This window comes from Notolepis coatsorum, assembly GCF_963971535.1.
Source record: "Notolepis coatsorum genome assembly, chromosome: 6".
Lineage (NCBI taxonomy): Eukaryota > Metazoa > Chordata > Actinopteri > Aulopiformes > Paralepididae > Notolepis > Notolepis coatsorum.
Genome location: NC_140170.1, coordinates 160,350,547 through 160,363,862, shown reverse-complemented (window position 1 = coordinate 160,363,862; position 13,316 = coordinate 160,350,547).

The window sequence follows — 13,316 nt, the reverse complement described above, 5'->3', positions numbered from 1 at the left end:
CCTAAACTAAGAAACCAAATACAAAAACAACAGAGCAAACCGAACAAAACAAAATAGAATGAATAGGATGCTCAGGAGCATCGGATACCACAGGCCTGGGTGAAGAAATAGGTATTCAGCAGGTTTTTAAAGTGGACACGATAATTAGCATTTCGGAATTTAAGATAAGCTATTTGTTTATTGAAATCCGGGCATCATAGCAGCATGGGGAGGTACAGGTATGGGGTTATAGTAGAAAGACATAAATATAGGCAATTATAGTAAAGAAAAATAAGCAGTGTATACAATACAATTAACTCTTGGCGGGTTAGATCTTTATTAATGCACCCCCCCCCCTGTAATTTCTGCCTCTATTCTATAGTTTTCTAGCCATTAACAATGCTAAACTGTTTTGCCTCCAATACACCAACAACTAAAATGCTGTCCAGATGGACTGAGGGACTGTGAGAAATCAGATAGCCTTGCTGGACCAAATTATCATAAGTTTTTATCTCATGAAGCCATAAGGCTTATTGTGGGCAGCCTAAGGACACAGCTACTATACTGGTTGATAGTAGCCTGTTAGTGGCACGGGTAGCCTATTAATAGAAGGTTTATAGGCCAGGTGTAATCAAATGGAAACCTGTTTGCACACCGACTGTTGCCTATACTCAATTTATACCTACTGCTTTCAATGATGGCATGTGCTGTATATACCGCATATTTACATTTATATATTTTATATCTACCCATATTTGTCTGAATATACCTGTATATAATAACCCCTCTATATAATTGCTTGTACGCCTGCACATAACCCATAGTTCTGTATGATGGCATGTACAATAATGCTGTATATACCATATATATATATTTATTCTCACTGCGTCTATCCTCACATGTCTGTACTTACCTGCACATATATATATATTTTTTATATATATTTTTTTTTAATTATTTTTTAAACAACATCAAATCAAACACACAAGCATTAACAGTAAACATCCAATGAAATCACCATTTGAATCATTATAAATGTAGTTTACGAGATATATACCTAATACTTGCTATCTAATACCATACATACATATGCTCCTGCTCGCTCACCCCCCCCCCCCCCGGACCCCCACTTGGATCATTCAACAGCAATACAGAGGGATGTACAGGTATGTTCAGAAATAAGAATACTGATAATTGCTGGGACACTTCTTTCCAGAATATCTTAACCGGTGGGCAATCCCAATACATGTGCATAAATGTACCCTCATCCCCATTTGTACATAAGGAACATAGGGAGTCTTATTTAAGTCCCATTCTGTTCAATCTTATAGGAGTCAGGTATGTCCTATGAATATAATTAAGATTAATTTGTTGATGGTCCGGGTTACGTGACGCAATTCGAACGTTTGCCCAGACTTCTTGCCAATCAAAATCTATTTCCAAGTCTGGTATATCCCTCCTCCAGACTGAGTAGGGGGAGGATTCCATACGAAGACGTTAGTAAGTGATGATAAAAATCAGATACGAAGCCTCTCGATGACTTTCTTTCATAGAAGAATTTGTGATATCTGTGGTGCTCAATTGGTATCCTTAATGGGACTCCATGAGGCTTCAAACAATCCAATAACTGTGCGTAAAAATAATATGTGGAACTGGTGAGGTTACATTTTTTATGTATATCTTGATAGCTACAAAAACCCCGTTTGTTGAAAACATCTCCCAATGTGTGTATGCCCTGCTTTTCCCACTTGGGGTATCTTATAGGTCGTTTTCCAATAAGGAGTGCATTGTTATTGAATAGGGGAGTATGGCTATGCCATTTATGTTGGTTCGAATTTTTTTTGTGTGTTTCACGCCATATCCGGATCACGTGTAAATAAGGGGGCCAAATTTCAATTCGCATTGCTTAATTGATAATATGGTGTATACTATGTCCTGCAGTCTATGTGGTGCTACTATATTTTCTTCTAAGTTTATCCAGGATACAGATGCTTGGGAGTCAAACCAGGTTGTCAGTGGTCTTAAAGAGTACGCTTTAAAATAGTGGTAAAAGTCTGGAAATGCCAAACCTCCGGCGGCTTTGTTTCTCTGTGCGGTGGATCTTTTTATTCATGGAGGTTTGTTATTCCAAATAAATTTATATGCGGTGGAGTGTAATTTTTCCCAGTAACCATCAGGAGGGGGTAACGGTAACATTGAGCTAATGAAGTTGATTCTAGGTAAAACATCCATCTTAACTATTGATACTCGTGCCTGTACTGAGTTTTTAAGTTTGGACCACCTGTCAAAGTCATATTTGATCTTATCTTGGAATTTTGTGTAATTGTACTTCACCGTTTGGCTTATAGTAGGGAATACCTCAACTCCTAAACATCTGAAGTGTTTAACCATTGGTATTTTTTCTGGAAGGAGTATATTCTTTGCAGGGGCAGGGGTAAAAGAGTATATAAATAATACCATAATCCAAAACGAACTAACTAAACTAAACTAAAGATGTTCAACGGTTCAACAATCCTCTCTGCAAATCATAGGAAAGCTTGATTTGTCAATCTCATGATCAAATCAGATGGCCTTCTTGTACCAAAGTTATCAAATGCCTAAAGTTGGGCAACCTAAGGACACACCTACTGTGATGGTGGACAAAGTGCATGTTAGGGTAGGCTAGAAGGTTTATAGGTCAGGCGTAGTCAAATGGAAACCTATTTGCACACTGACAGAGAGCAATGATAGGACGTGTTCAAAGTGAAAGTGACACAGCACACTAGTAGCAGGCCTATGACACGATTGGGTAGAATGAGTGTGCACTAAGGCTGCATTCGATTATAACTTGCCGCATGGAAATTCTGACTTCCTACTAGGAAAAATCAGGAATATACTAAATAACCTAAGATAAATAGTACAATCCTGCTTTGAAAATGTCATCAGAAGACAAATCCGGCAAGGGGCCAGAAAACACCAGAGAGACGTCAACTGGGAAGAAGTGTCTTTGGCCTGTGGTCGCTGGTAAATTCCAGGGCAATTCCAGACGGGTGAGTAGGCTAGAAATCTGGCCATATAGGCCCACTTCATTGATTCATGTCATTGATTGTGTTCACTTCTTGATTTTTATGAACTTTAAAGGGGACATATTAAGGAGTGTGTTTAGACTTTTAACCAGGGTTGGAGATTTCAGATGAACACGCTAAGCAAGCTGTTCATAATGATTGCCACAGGGACACACACACAAACAAGGAATTGGCTTAATCCACACTCCACATATCTCTGCATCTCAAACATCTCTGCCTCTGATCAGATAAATGGCCGGCTGGACCTTGTTTTCCGGTGTTCCTCGCACTCCCATTTTATTTGTGGCGTTGCGCACATTGGGTGGTTTTGCTCTGTAAAGTATCTGATTTTATATTCCCTCTGCAGGACAAGTCCCGCTCAAAGGTCAAAGCCAAGTAAGTACAACAGAGATGTTTTCAAAGGGAGAGTTGTTCTCACTTCCTGTTAATGTGTCACATGACCTACACAAGGCTTGGCATTGGTGGGTTTACAACTAGAAGCACAATCGGATAATAGTTATTCTAGGTTTACTGCCCCCCCCCCCCCCCCCCACACACACACACACCTTCTTAGAGAGATATAGAGGTTTTGTCCAAGTGTGGCTATTATCTGTATATCACATTGTAATCCATTCTGAAAAATAAATGATAAATGATATGAAATAAATTGAGTAGCTGAGGCCATACTGTCAAGTCAAGAGTTTTATTTGTCACGGCATACAAGTATACAGTGAAATGCGGGGGGTCTTGCCCGCAACAATTGTGCATAATACAATAATAATAATATAATAAGAATCCAATAGAACGACATTGTGCATGAATGAATGACTTTATTTGACAATATAAAAATAAACATGTGACAGAAGAGCACAGTCAGGATATACTGCCAAGGATGAAACACAAAAAAGCTCAGAGCTTATTTCCATTGTGGTCCTTGTAGGGGGGTGGGGGAGTGTGATGCTTAATACATGCATCATACAAAACGTGACATCACAACACATCACATATGTGTCACCTCACAGCGCTTTGTGCCAGATCTCTACATTTCAATTTTTCAGATTATTCCAGATTGCTAAAGTACAGAATCTAAGCTTTCAAATGATGTGTCATATGTTGAAATCTGAGAATGTTTTGAACACGATGTGCTCAATTATAACTTCTAAAACTGGCTGTGTTCTAGAATACTTAAGAGGTGAAAAGGCTTCTCAAAGGAAGGCCACTTTTCACACTTCAGACAGTTTCAACTGGGCGTCAACAAAACCCCCTCCAGCAACGCCCCTCACCTGAATAACATTAACATAATTAAGTGCTGCCATCAGAGTTCTCTCTCCTCAGGACCCCTGTCTCTCCAGGACCCCCTATCTGGACTGTATAGGACTGTAAATCTATGTCACAACGAGAAAAAGCAACAAAGTCCTCACTCAGTGGCATGGGCCATTCTCTGATGCATAAATAATAAAATAATGTATGATTGAAGTGATGGATGTCAGTGTCACAGTTACACATACACACAGTCCTCATATCCCTTCTAGTTACACATACACACGGTCCTCATGTCCCTCCTAGTTACACATGCGCGCAGTCCTCATGTCCCTCCTAGTTGCACATACACAACACACATCTTGGACTAGCTGGACTCAGTGTCTAAGAGAGGTGATGAGCATCTTGGGCTAGCTGGACTCGGTGGCTGGGAGGTGATGAGCATCTTGAACTAGCTGGACTCAGTGTCTAAGAGAGGTGATGAGCATCTTAAACTATCTGGACTCAGTGGTTAAGAGGTGATGCAGCATCTTAAACTAGCTGGACTCAGTGGCTAAGCGGTGATGCAGCATCTTAAACCACACACACACACACACACCATTTAACATTTATGTATGTAGACTCATACAACATGCAAGGGTGCCTTAAGCTAAGTGTCTAGTCAAGTATAGTCCCCTTTGAGCCATGTCTTCAGGCTGGACTTGTCTTGAAGTTGAATCTAACGGCATTGTCTATGATTTTCAGTTCACTGGGCAGACTATTCCAATAGACAGCTGCTGAATACAGAAGTAATAATACAATAATAAGTAATAATACTAGCAATAATACAAGTAATCAAAGTAGGGCATATCGGTTTATGTACATGAGTTTTTACAGAGCATGGTTTGTCCATGTCAGATCCTCTGAGATGTGGACCCCCAGGTACTTGAAGCTGCTCACCCTGTCCACGGTAGCCCCGTTTATCCTCAGTGGTGTGTGTGTCCCCTGCTGTCTTCTCCTAAAATCCACGATCAGCTCCTTGGTTTTACCAATGTTCAGGAGCAGGCTGTTGTCCTGGCACCAGCGTTCCAGTACCTCAACCTCCTCCCGGTAGGCCTTCTCGTCGTTGTCCGAGATCAGCCCCACCACCACTGTGTCGTCCGCAAACTTCACTATGGAGTTGGAGCTGAACTTGGCCACACAGTCATGTGTGTATAGTGAGTACAGCAGGGGGGGGGGGGGGGGGGGGGCGCCTCGCAGGGCGGAGTCGGACAGTCGGATACTGTGATCGCAGACGTTACTGTAGCCTGTAGTAGGTAGGCCTTGTGTATGTATGTATGTGACAAATAAACCTCTTGAATCCTGTCATATATTCAATCAGTTTCAGTAACTACAGAACACATGATAATAGACAACTCACTTGTTGATGTTTGGACGGTCTGGGCTTCCACAGCACATTTCATGATAAAAAAAAGTATCCATTTAGTTAGATAGATGATAGATCATCATCCAACACTGTCTACAGTATCTCGTGATTATCTCTCAGACTCCTGACTTACTAACTCCACCGGGCGTTGTTGTCAGAGATATAATAGTCCCCGCCACCGGAGCAGCACCAGCAGCAGGTGTAACCGACAACGGCTTTGATTTGTGCCGTGCGTGCAGGCTGCAGCGCCGCCGCGCTCCGAATGGTAATTGCAAGAATAGCATGCATGTTGCCATATTACGTGTGTGAATTAGTGCGCAAATCATTAATCATACATCCAAAATAGCATAAGTTTATTATTATACACGATGATGATACAGAAAATTACAGAAAAATGAGAAATGCATGGCAAAAGTAGCATTTATTTTCAGTCATTTAGAGACCCCCCAAAGATTCACAAATCATGTTTTCAGGGGAGCTGATGTCTGATCTAAGGGAGCCATGGCTGCCCCAGCTCCCCCGTGGATCGCACCCTGCCTGGGGGGACCCGATGCTCAGGGTGATGGTGTTGGAGGTCTGACCCCCCACCCTGACCGCCTGGGGCCTTTCACTCAGAAAGTCCAGTATCCAGGTATTCAGAGCGGAGCTCAGACCCAGCTCGATCAGCTTGTCCACCAGTCTGGTGGGGACTATGGTGTTGAACGCTGAGCTGTAGTCAATGAACAACAGTCTCACATAGCCCCCCTTCTGACGGTCAAGGTGAGAGAGGGTGCTGTGCAGTACTTGGGAGACCACATCGTCAGTGGACCTGTTTGGCCTGTATGCAAATTGCATAGGGTCCATATCACTGGGGAGGGAGGCACAAATGTGATCCTTAACCAGCCTCTCAAAACATTTCATGGCCACAGAGGTGAGTGCCACCGGTCTGTAGTCATTAAGACCTGTTGGGGAGGATTTCTTTGGTACCGGGATAATAGTAGACACCTTGAAGCAGGTGGGTACCACGGATTCCACCAGGGATAGATTAAATATGGTGGTGAACACAGGGGCTAGCTGGTTAGCACAGGACTTAGTATGCGTCCTGTTATTCCATCTGGGCCAGCAGCCTTCCTGGTGTTCACCTGCATAAATGCTCTTCTCACACTGTGTTCCGTCAATGAGAGAGCGTCCCCCCCCCCCCGCGGATGCCCCCCTTCCACGACAGCCGGCGCGTCGGTGACGTCACTAGCCGGTGAGCTAGCGTCGCCACTGTTTGCACCAAACCGAGCGTAGAAGGAGTTGAGTTTGTCCGCGAGAGAGGCGTCGTCGCTCCCCATTGAGGGGGCGCTGAGGGGTCAGTTATCGTCCGCAGTCCCCGCCATAAGCCTCTTGTGTCATTCTGTGCCATTTGTGCCTCCATCTTGTCAGCATTATGTCCTCTTAGCAAGTTTAACAGCCTTGCGCAGAGTATAGACTGTTGCCTTGTACTCCTCCATATTTCCTGTCTCTCTGCCCAGGTTGTAAGCAGTGGTGCGAGTTTTCAGAGCTGCTCTGATAGTACTGTCAACCCACGGTTTCTGGTTCGGGAACACCCTCGCCTTTTTTGTGGGGACGATACTATCAGCTACGGTTGCTATGAAGCTAACAACAGTGTCTGCGAACTCGCTGACGTCACTGGCGCTTCCCTGGAACATTCCCCAGTCTACGTCCTCTAGTCTAGAGCGTCCTGAAGCGTGGCCTCTGATTGGTCGGACCATCTCTTTACCTCACGTGACACGACGGCGTCACGTGATCTCTGCCTGTAAGCCGGAAGTAGGAAAATGGAGTCATGATCGGACGTGCTTGTAGCCCCCGCTAATGGCGGAGCCGGTACCGCTTTATAGCCGGCTCTGAACGGGGTGTAGCAATGATCCAGCATGTTTCCTCCCCTGGTGGAGCAGGCGATGTGCTGAAAAAAGGATGGCATCACTTTCTTCAGATTCACCTGGTTGAAATCGCCGGCTACGATCATGGCTGCGTCCAGGTGCTTGATCTGGTGGATGTTGAGCTGCCCCTGTAGCTCCGCCAGGGCCCTGACGGTGTTTGCTTGGGGAGGGATGTACACCGCCGTCATGATAATGGCGGTGAATTCTCGGGGGAGATGAAACAGGCGACATTGAATGGCCAGATGTTCGAGATCCGGGGAGCATGAACTGGAGAGTATCTTAATCTCCTTTGGGCTTACCCAGCCATTGTTCGTAAGGAGACAGACACCCCCGCCAACGCTCTTCCCGGAGGCTTCTGTGCGGTCCGCTCGGAAGACAGTGAAGGAGTCCGAAGGAGAGACGCTGTGATCCGGAGTCGCTGGTTTCAGCCATGTCTCCGTGAAGCACATGATGTTACAGTCTTTCACTTCTCGCTGGAATCGAACCCTCGCCCGTAAATCATCCATCTTGTTCTCCAGCGAACGTGCATTTGCCAGAAAAATGGATGGGATCGCCGGATGGTAAGCAGATATTTTCAGCCTTATTCTGATTCCGCTTCTCCTACCCCTGTGTTTCTTCCTTGTCCTGCCGCGCCGCCTTTGTCCCCTTTGTCTTTGTCCCGCCTGATCTCCGATGGCCAATCTTGGCATAAAGTGTCGCTAAACTCCTCTTTCAGTCCGGACTGGCCGTATGACGTCCCCGCCAGTGTAGTTTCCATAAAAAAAGTAGTAAAAATAAACATAATAGCTAAAAGTATGCACAATCTTTGCGGAGCAAAACCGACGGCGACTGACCTGGGTTGCGCCATAGTCATACAGGTCCAGTGTTGCAGTGCTGGTATAACTCGGTATAACGGCGTTATACCTCGCTCACTGAGGCTGAAGTACGCGCAATCGCGCACGGAAATGTTCCCGCGTGTACGCGCAGTCACGCACACAAAAATCCACTGTTCCCATTCGTTGTAACTAAGTACCGGCTCGGCCCGGGCCGCGGCCACCGTTTTTACATAACAAAAGCACAGGTAGAGTAGGCTGACCAAACGTCCTCTTTTGCCCGGACATGTCCTCTTTTCACGCCCTGTCCGGGGCGTCCGGGGGGGGTTTATTAATTCATCGAAATGTCCGGGGTTTCACTGTTTTTCAGTTTCAGTTTCAGTTTCACGGCCCTTTGCGAGCATCTGAAGGCTCGGGCTGCATTTTTCGCCGAACATATAAATTACCGAATAAAGCGCTATTCGTTGCCGTTCGAATGCCATCTGGATCGCCAAAATCCGTGCCTCGGTTCTCGAGTTACATGCCGATATGTCAGGCATGCGACTTTTTACATGGCATTATCCAACCGGACTCCCGGAGAAGCATGCAGCTGCAGAGCCGCAGAGCCAGCGGCGCTCTCTGGGCCGCGCGCTGACGGCCGCGCTGTGAGGCAATAGTATCCAGCTGCAGGACGAGAGCACCAACACTCTAGGACCCTCGCTTCCATTGGCTGATTTGGGTCACATGACCGTCCCACCCAATGGCTGAATTGGAGTATTGCACTGCGGGATTGATTGATTGATTGATTGATTGATTGATTGATTGATTGATTGATTGATTGATTGAAAACTTTATTAACAGATTGCAGAATGGGTACAGTACAGCTAAATACATACAATTGTTAAGGGGATGCAGACCAGAGAAAGACTTTCATCTTGTTTACATCAGGGTCCCCCATTTTCAATTCATCATAACATATATGACATACACGACATACAGATAGACAGTACTGCTACATCTATACATTTATGACATATACCAGATTTGCAAATACAGTACTGTTTGTGATACAAAAGTTTCATACGCTGCTACCTTTTTCAGCTTCTATATTTCAAGGCAAAAAAAAAAATAAAAATCTGTGCCAAAAAAAACTGTGCATGCGCGCGCACGCGCGTGGAGCGTTTGACCTACTGTCAATTTGCCACTGCAACACTGTACAGGTCTACAGTACTTTATTATATTGTTATACCTGCATTTAGCTGCAGTAGGCAACTTCTGAGAATGCAGAAATAGAGCTTTTCACTTTTCAAGCCCATGCACGTGCAACAGAGGTTTTCCAATAACAAGGGCCTAAACACGTTTCGCAACTATGCAACAACAATGTGGAACGCCCTACCCACTGCTGTAAAATAATGTGATTCACTACCCACCTTCAAAACCTCTCTAAAAGAGCACCTAAGGGAGACTGCAATCCGAAACTGACCCCTGTAAATGTCCAAACCCAACCCCCTCCAATGTACAGTTCCCCCACCCAACATGTTGCTGTTTTCCCAACAGAAGAGTTTGAGTCTCTGCTTGGTTTCTCGTTGGTTACGCAAATATAGACCGTGGTGCCAGAAAGAAGAAGAATACGACTCCACATGGGAGGACGAGGACGATTCCAGTGACCCCCAAGTAGGCCATTTACTGTCTTCTACTATCCTGCACTCTTCCTAATATACTAACATGTCTCAGGGTGGCTACGTGGCGTAGTGGGCAAGGCGCTTGCCACGAATGCGGAGACGCTGGGCTCGCCTGTTCGAGCCCAGCGCTCCACATTGCTTTCAGTTTAGCTGGTCGTTCATACTAATACACATTGGCCGTATTAGGGGGTGGGAAACTGATGGGTGGGGATCGGGCGTTGTGGACAGCGACTCCTACAGGTTGGTTGGTGCGCCTGCGCAGTAGAATCAGGAAGTGTCGGGGGCAGCGTGAGCCTCCCACGCGTTACTCCTCGCCACTGAGAGATTGAGCTGCGCAGGTGAAAAGATGCGACTGCTGTTACCTCAAGTACCGGAGGGGACTTGTGCTATGTATGACTTAGTCCACATTGCAGCCGGCTTGTGGGAGGCAAGAAACAGCGTTCGTGACAGGGGAGGGTTGAATTGGATGATACGAAATTGGGATGGGAGAAAAAATATAGAAAATGGGAGAAAAAGTGGATCAAAAAAATATATACTAACATGTCTCCACTACTATGCAGTCAACACTGCAAAGTTTCCACACTTTGATGAACATTGTTACTCAGCTGAAAGAGTTGTACCCTTGCAAGTCGCTTTGGATAAAAGCATCAGCTAAATGACCAAATGTAATGTACCCTCCCTGCTGACTTGGATAAAAGGGTCAGCTACATGACTAAATGTAAATGTAAATGTAAAACCCTAATTACATTTGGTATCATTCACATGACTAGCTGCTAGACGGCTATCTAGAAAAGAAAACTATACCTATATTTCCCTAATGTAGTGTAATCGATCTATAATATTATATAATTATTTTTGTATTATGTCTTACACTGTGTTGGGGAAGCTACTCAGAGAGCATCGTTTTGGAAGCCATACCAATTACTGTCTTAAAGGAACACGCAAACATTTGGGGAAATTAGCTTACAGTCTTCTCCAGAGAGAGACAATAAGATAGATACAAGTTTCCTCTCTGTGCGTTCAGTAGAAAGCTATCTGGCTGCATGTTAGCCTAGCTTAGCACAATGAATGGAAGCGGACATGGCCGGTTAGCCTTCGGGATAGATAGTTAGTTGGACAATGCCCTGGCTAACCGGCCATGTCCGCTTCCATTCATTGTGCTAAGCTAGGCTAACGTGCAGCCAGATAGCTTTCTACTGAACGCACAAGTCCATTGGTGAATGAGACCCATTGTTATTTCAGTTTGAAATGCATTTTCTGAGCCTTTTATACAAGGATTGGCAACATTTTACAACAAGTTTTACACTTTTTGAGGTTAAAAGGTTTGTTTATTTTTTTTTCATTTTGAAACATTGGAATCCAAATCCTGTTTGTTTTGTTATGGTGGGTTATATAAGTAAGTACATTTTTCATTGATGTTCTACTCACATAGTTCTATCTACACAAACGAATTATATTATATTATATTTAAATGTAGAGATACCCTCTGCTCCCGACGGTATGGAATCATGTTTTGATTGGTGATATATGAAAAGTTACTGCAACAAAATTAACATCTATGTGGTTTTCATGTTAAAGGAACACGCGCTACCCCCACCGCAGAGACTCTGGGATCGAATCCAGCTGTCAGCAGTACCTCCGGCTTGGTCAGGCGTCCCTACTAACACTAATAGTCCACAAGCTGATCTCTCTCACATGTTTTGGTCTTGCCCAGGGCTTAGACCAGTGGTCACCAACCTTTTTAAGCCCAAGATCACTTTTTTTTTTTTTTTGTGAAGGCAAGATCTACCTATTGAAGCGTTGAGAGAAAAAGACAGCCAAGATTGTACTTTAAACTAAATGACTTTTATTTGCCTGTATTCTAATTACATGCAATGCTTTGGTCCAACATTAAAACGTCAAAGTAGAACTGTAATGTGGACTTTCTCAGTCAGTGCTAAGTGCAGTCAGTGCTAAGTGCAGCATCACTTTTCACATCAAAACAAAAGTAGAACTGTAATGTGGACTTTCTCAGTCAGTGCTAAGTGCAGTCAGTGCTAAGTGCAGCATCACTTTTCACATCAAAACAAAAGTAGAACTGTAATGTGGACTTTCTCATTTTATTAACATTGACAAACATATTTACAATTAGCATTTTATAAAGTAGAACTGTAATGTGTACCTTCTCAGTCAGTGCTAAGTGCAGTCAGTGCTAAGTGCAGCATCACTTTTCACATCAAAACAAAAGTAGAACTGTAATGTGGACTCTCGGGGAAAGATCTAAAAAAAAAAAAAAAAAAAAATCCCCTTTTTTGTTTTTCATGGAAAGATCTACAGGGGAAAGTCTCAAAGATCGACCAGTCGATCGCGATCGACGGGTTGGTGACCACTGGCTTAGACCATTATGGTCCTCAATATTTACTGTGCTCTCGATAGTACTAGATACTACAATACAACCCTGTCCACTGTTAGCCATTTTCGGTGTACCGGCTGAGCCTCCCTATTAAGCCAAACAAGACTGACATGTTGGCTTTTGCCACGCTCTTGGCCAGACGGAGAATACTCCTAGCCTGGAAATTGTCTACACCCCCCATCTTCTCTGCCTGGCTAAAAGATATGGTCTCGTTTCTAAAACTAGAGAAGATTAAGTATGCACTTAGAGGAGTTAACGAAAGATTCTTAAAAAAGTGGCAGCCGTTCATTTCTTACTTTAACAGCCTACCTGTTCTCCCTTCCTTCTTTGAGTGACCCTCCCATCTAACCAGGCCCAACAGTGCTATACCACCAGTTAACTATGTATACTCCATAACTGATTAATGTACCATATCTGACTCAGACTATTTTTCTTTTATTTATTATTAAAATGTTCTTTGTTATATTTGTATTTTATATTATTTAATTTAATTGTATTATTGTCAGTAGCAATTATTATTACTGTCTGTATTTTAACCTTTTCTCTTGTTGCATGTTATGTATATAGTCCTACCTGTTGATCCGTGGGGTGGGTGGGTTTGGGGGTGGGATGGGTGGGGTAGATTATACAAAAGAAATGGGGAAAAGGGTGAATGAATAATTCTGACTTTGTAATTGTACAAACTTGCTTCACCAATAAAAACGTTTGTTGAAAAAAAAATGAATTTGGACACGACGCTTTGTGATTTGTGGGAGATGTATGAGATTATAGTGTGAGATCATGATTTTATATGTCTATCTTATGTGTATCAGTGACAATCAAACTTTAGGCCTATTAAGATGTTAGATCCTAATATGAA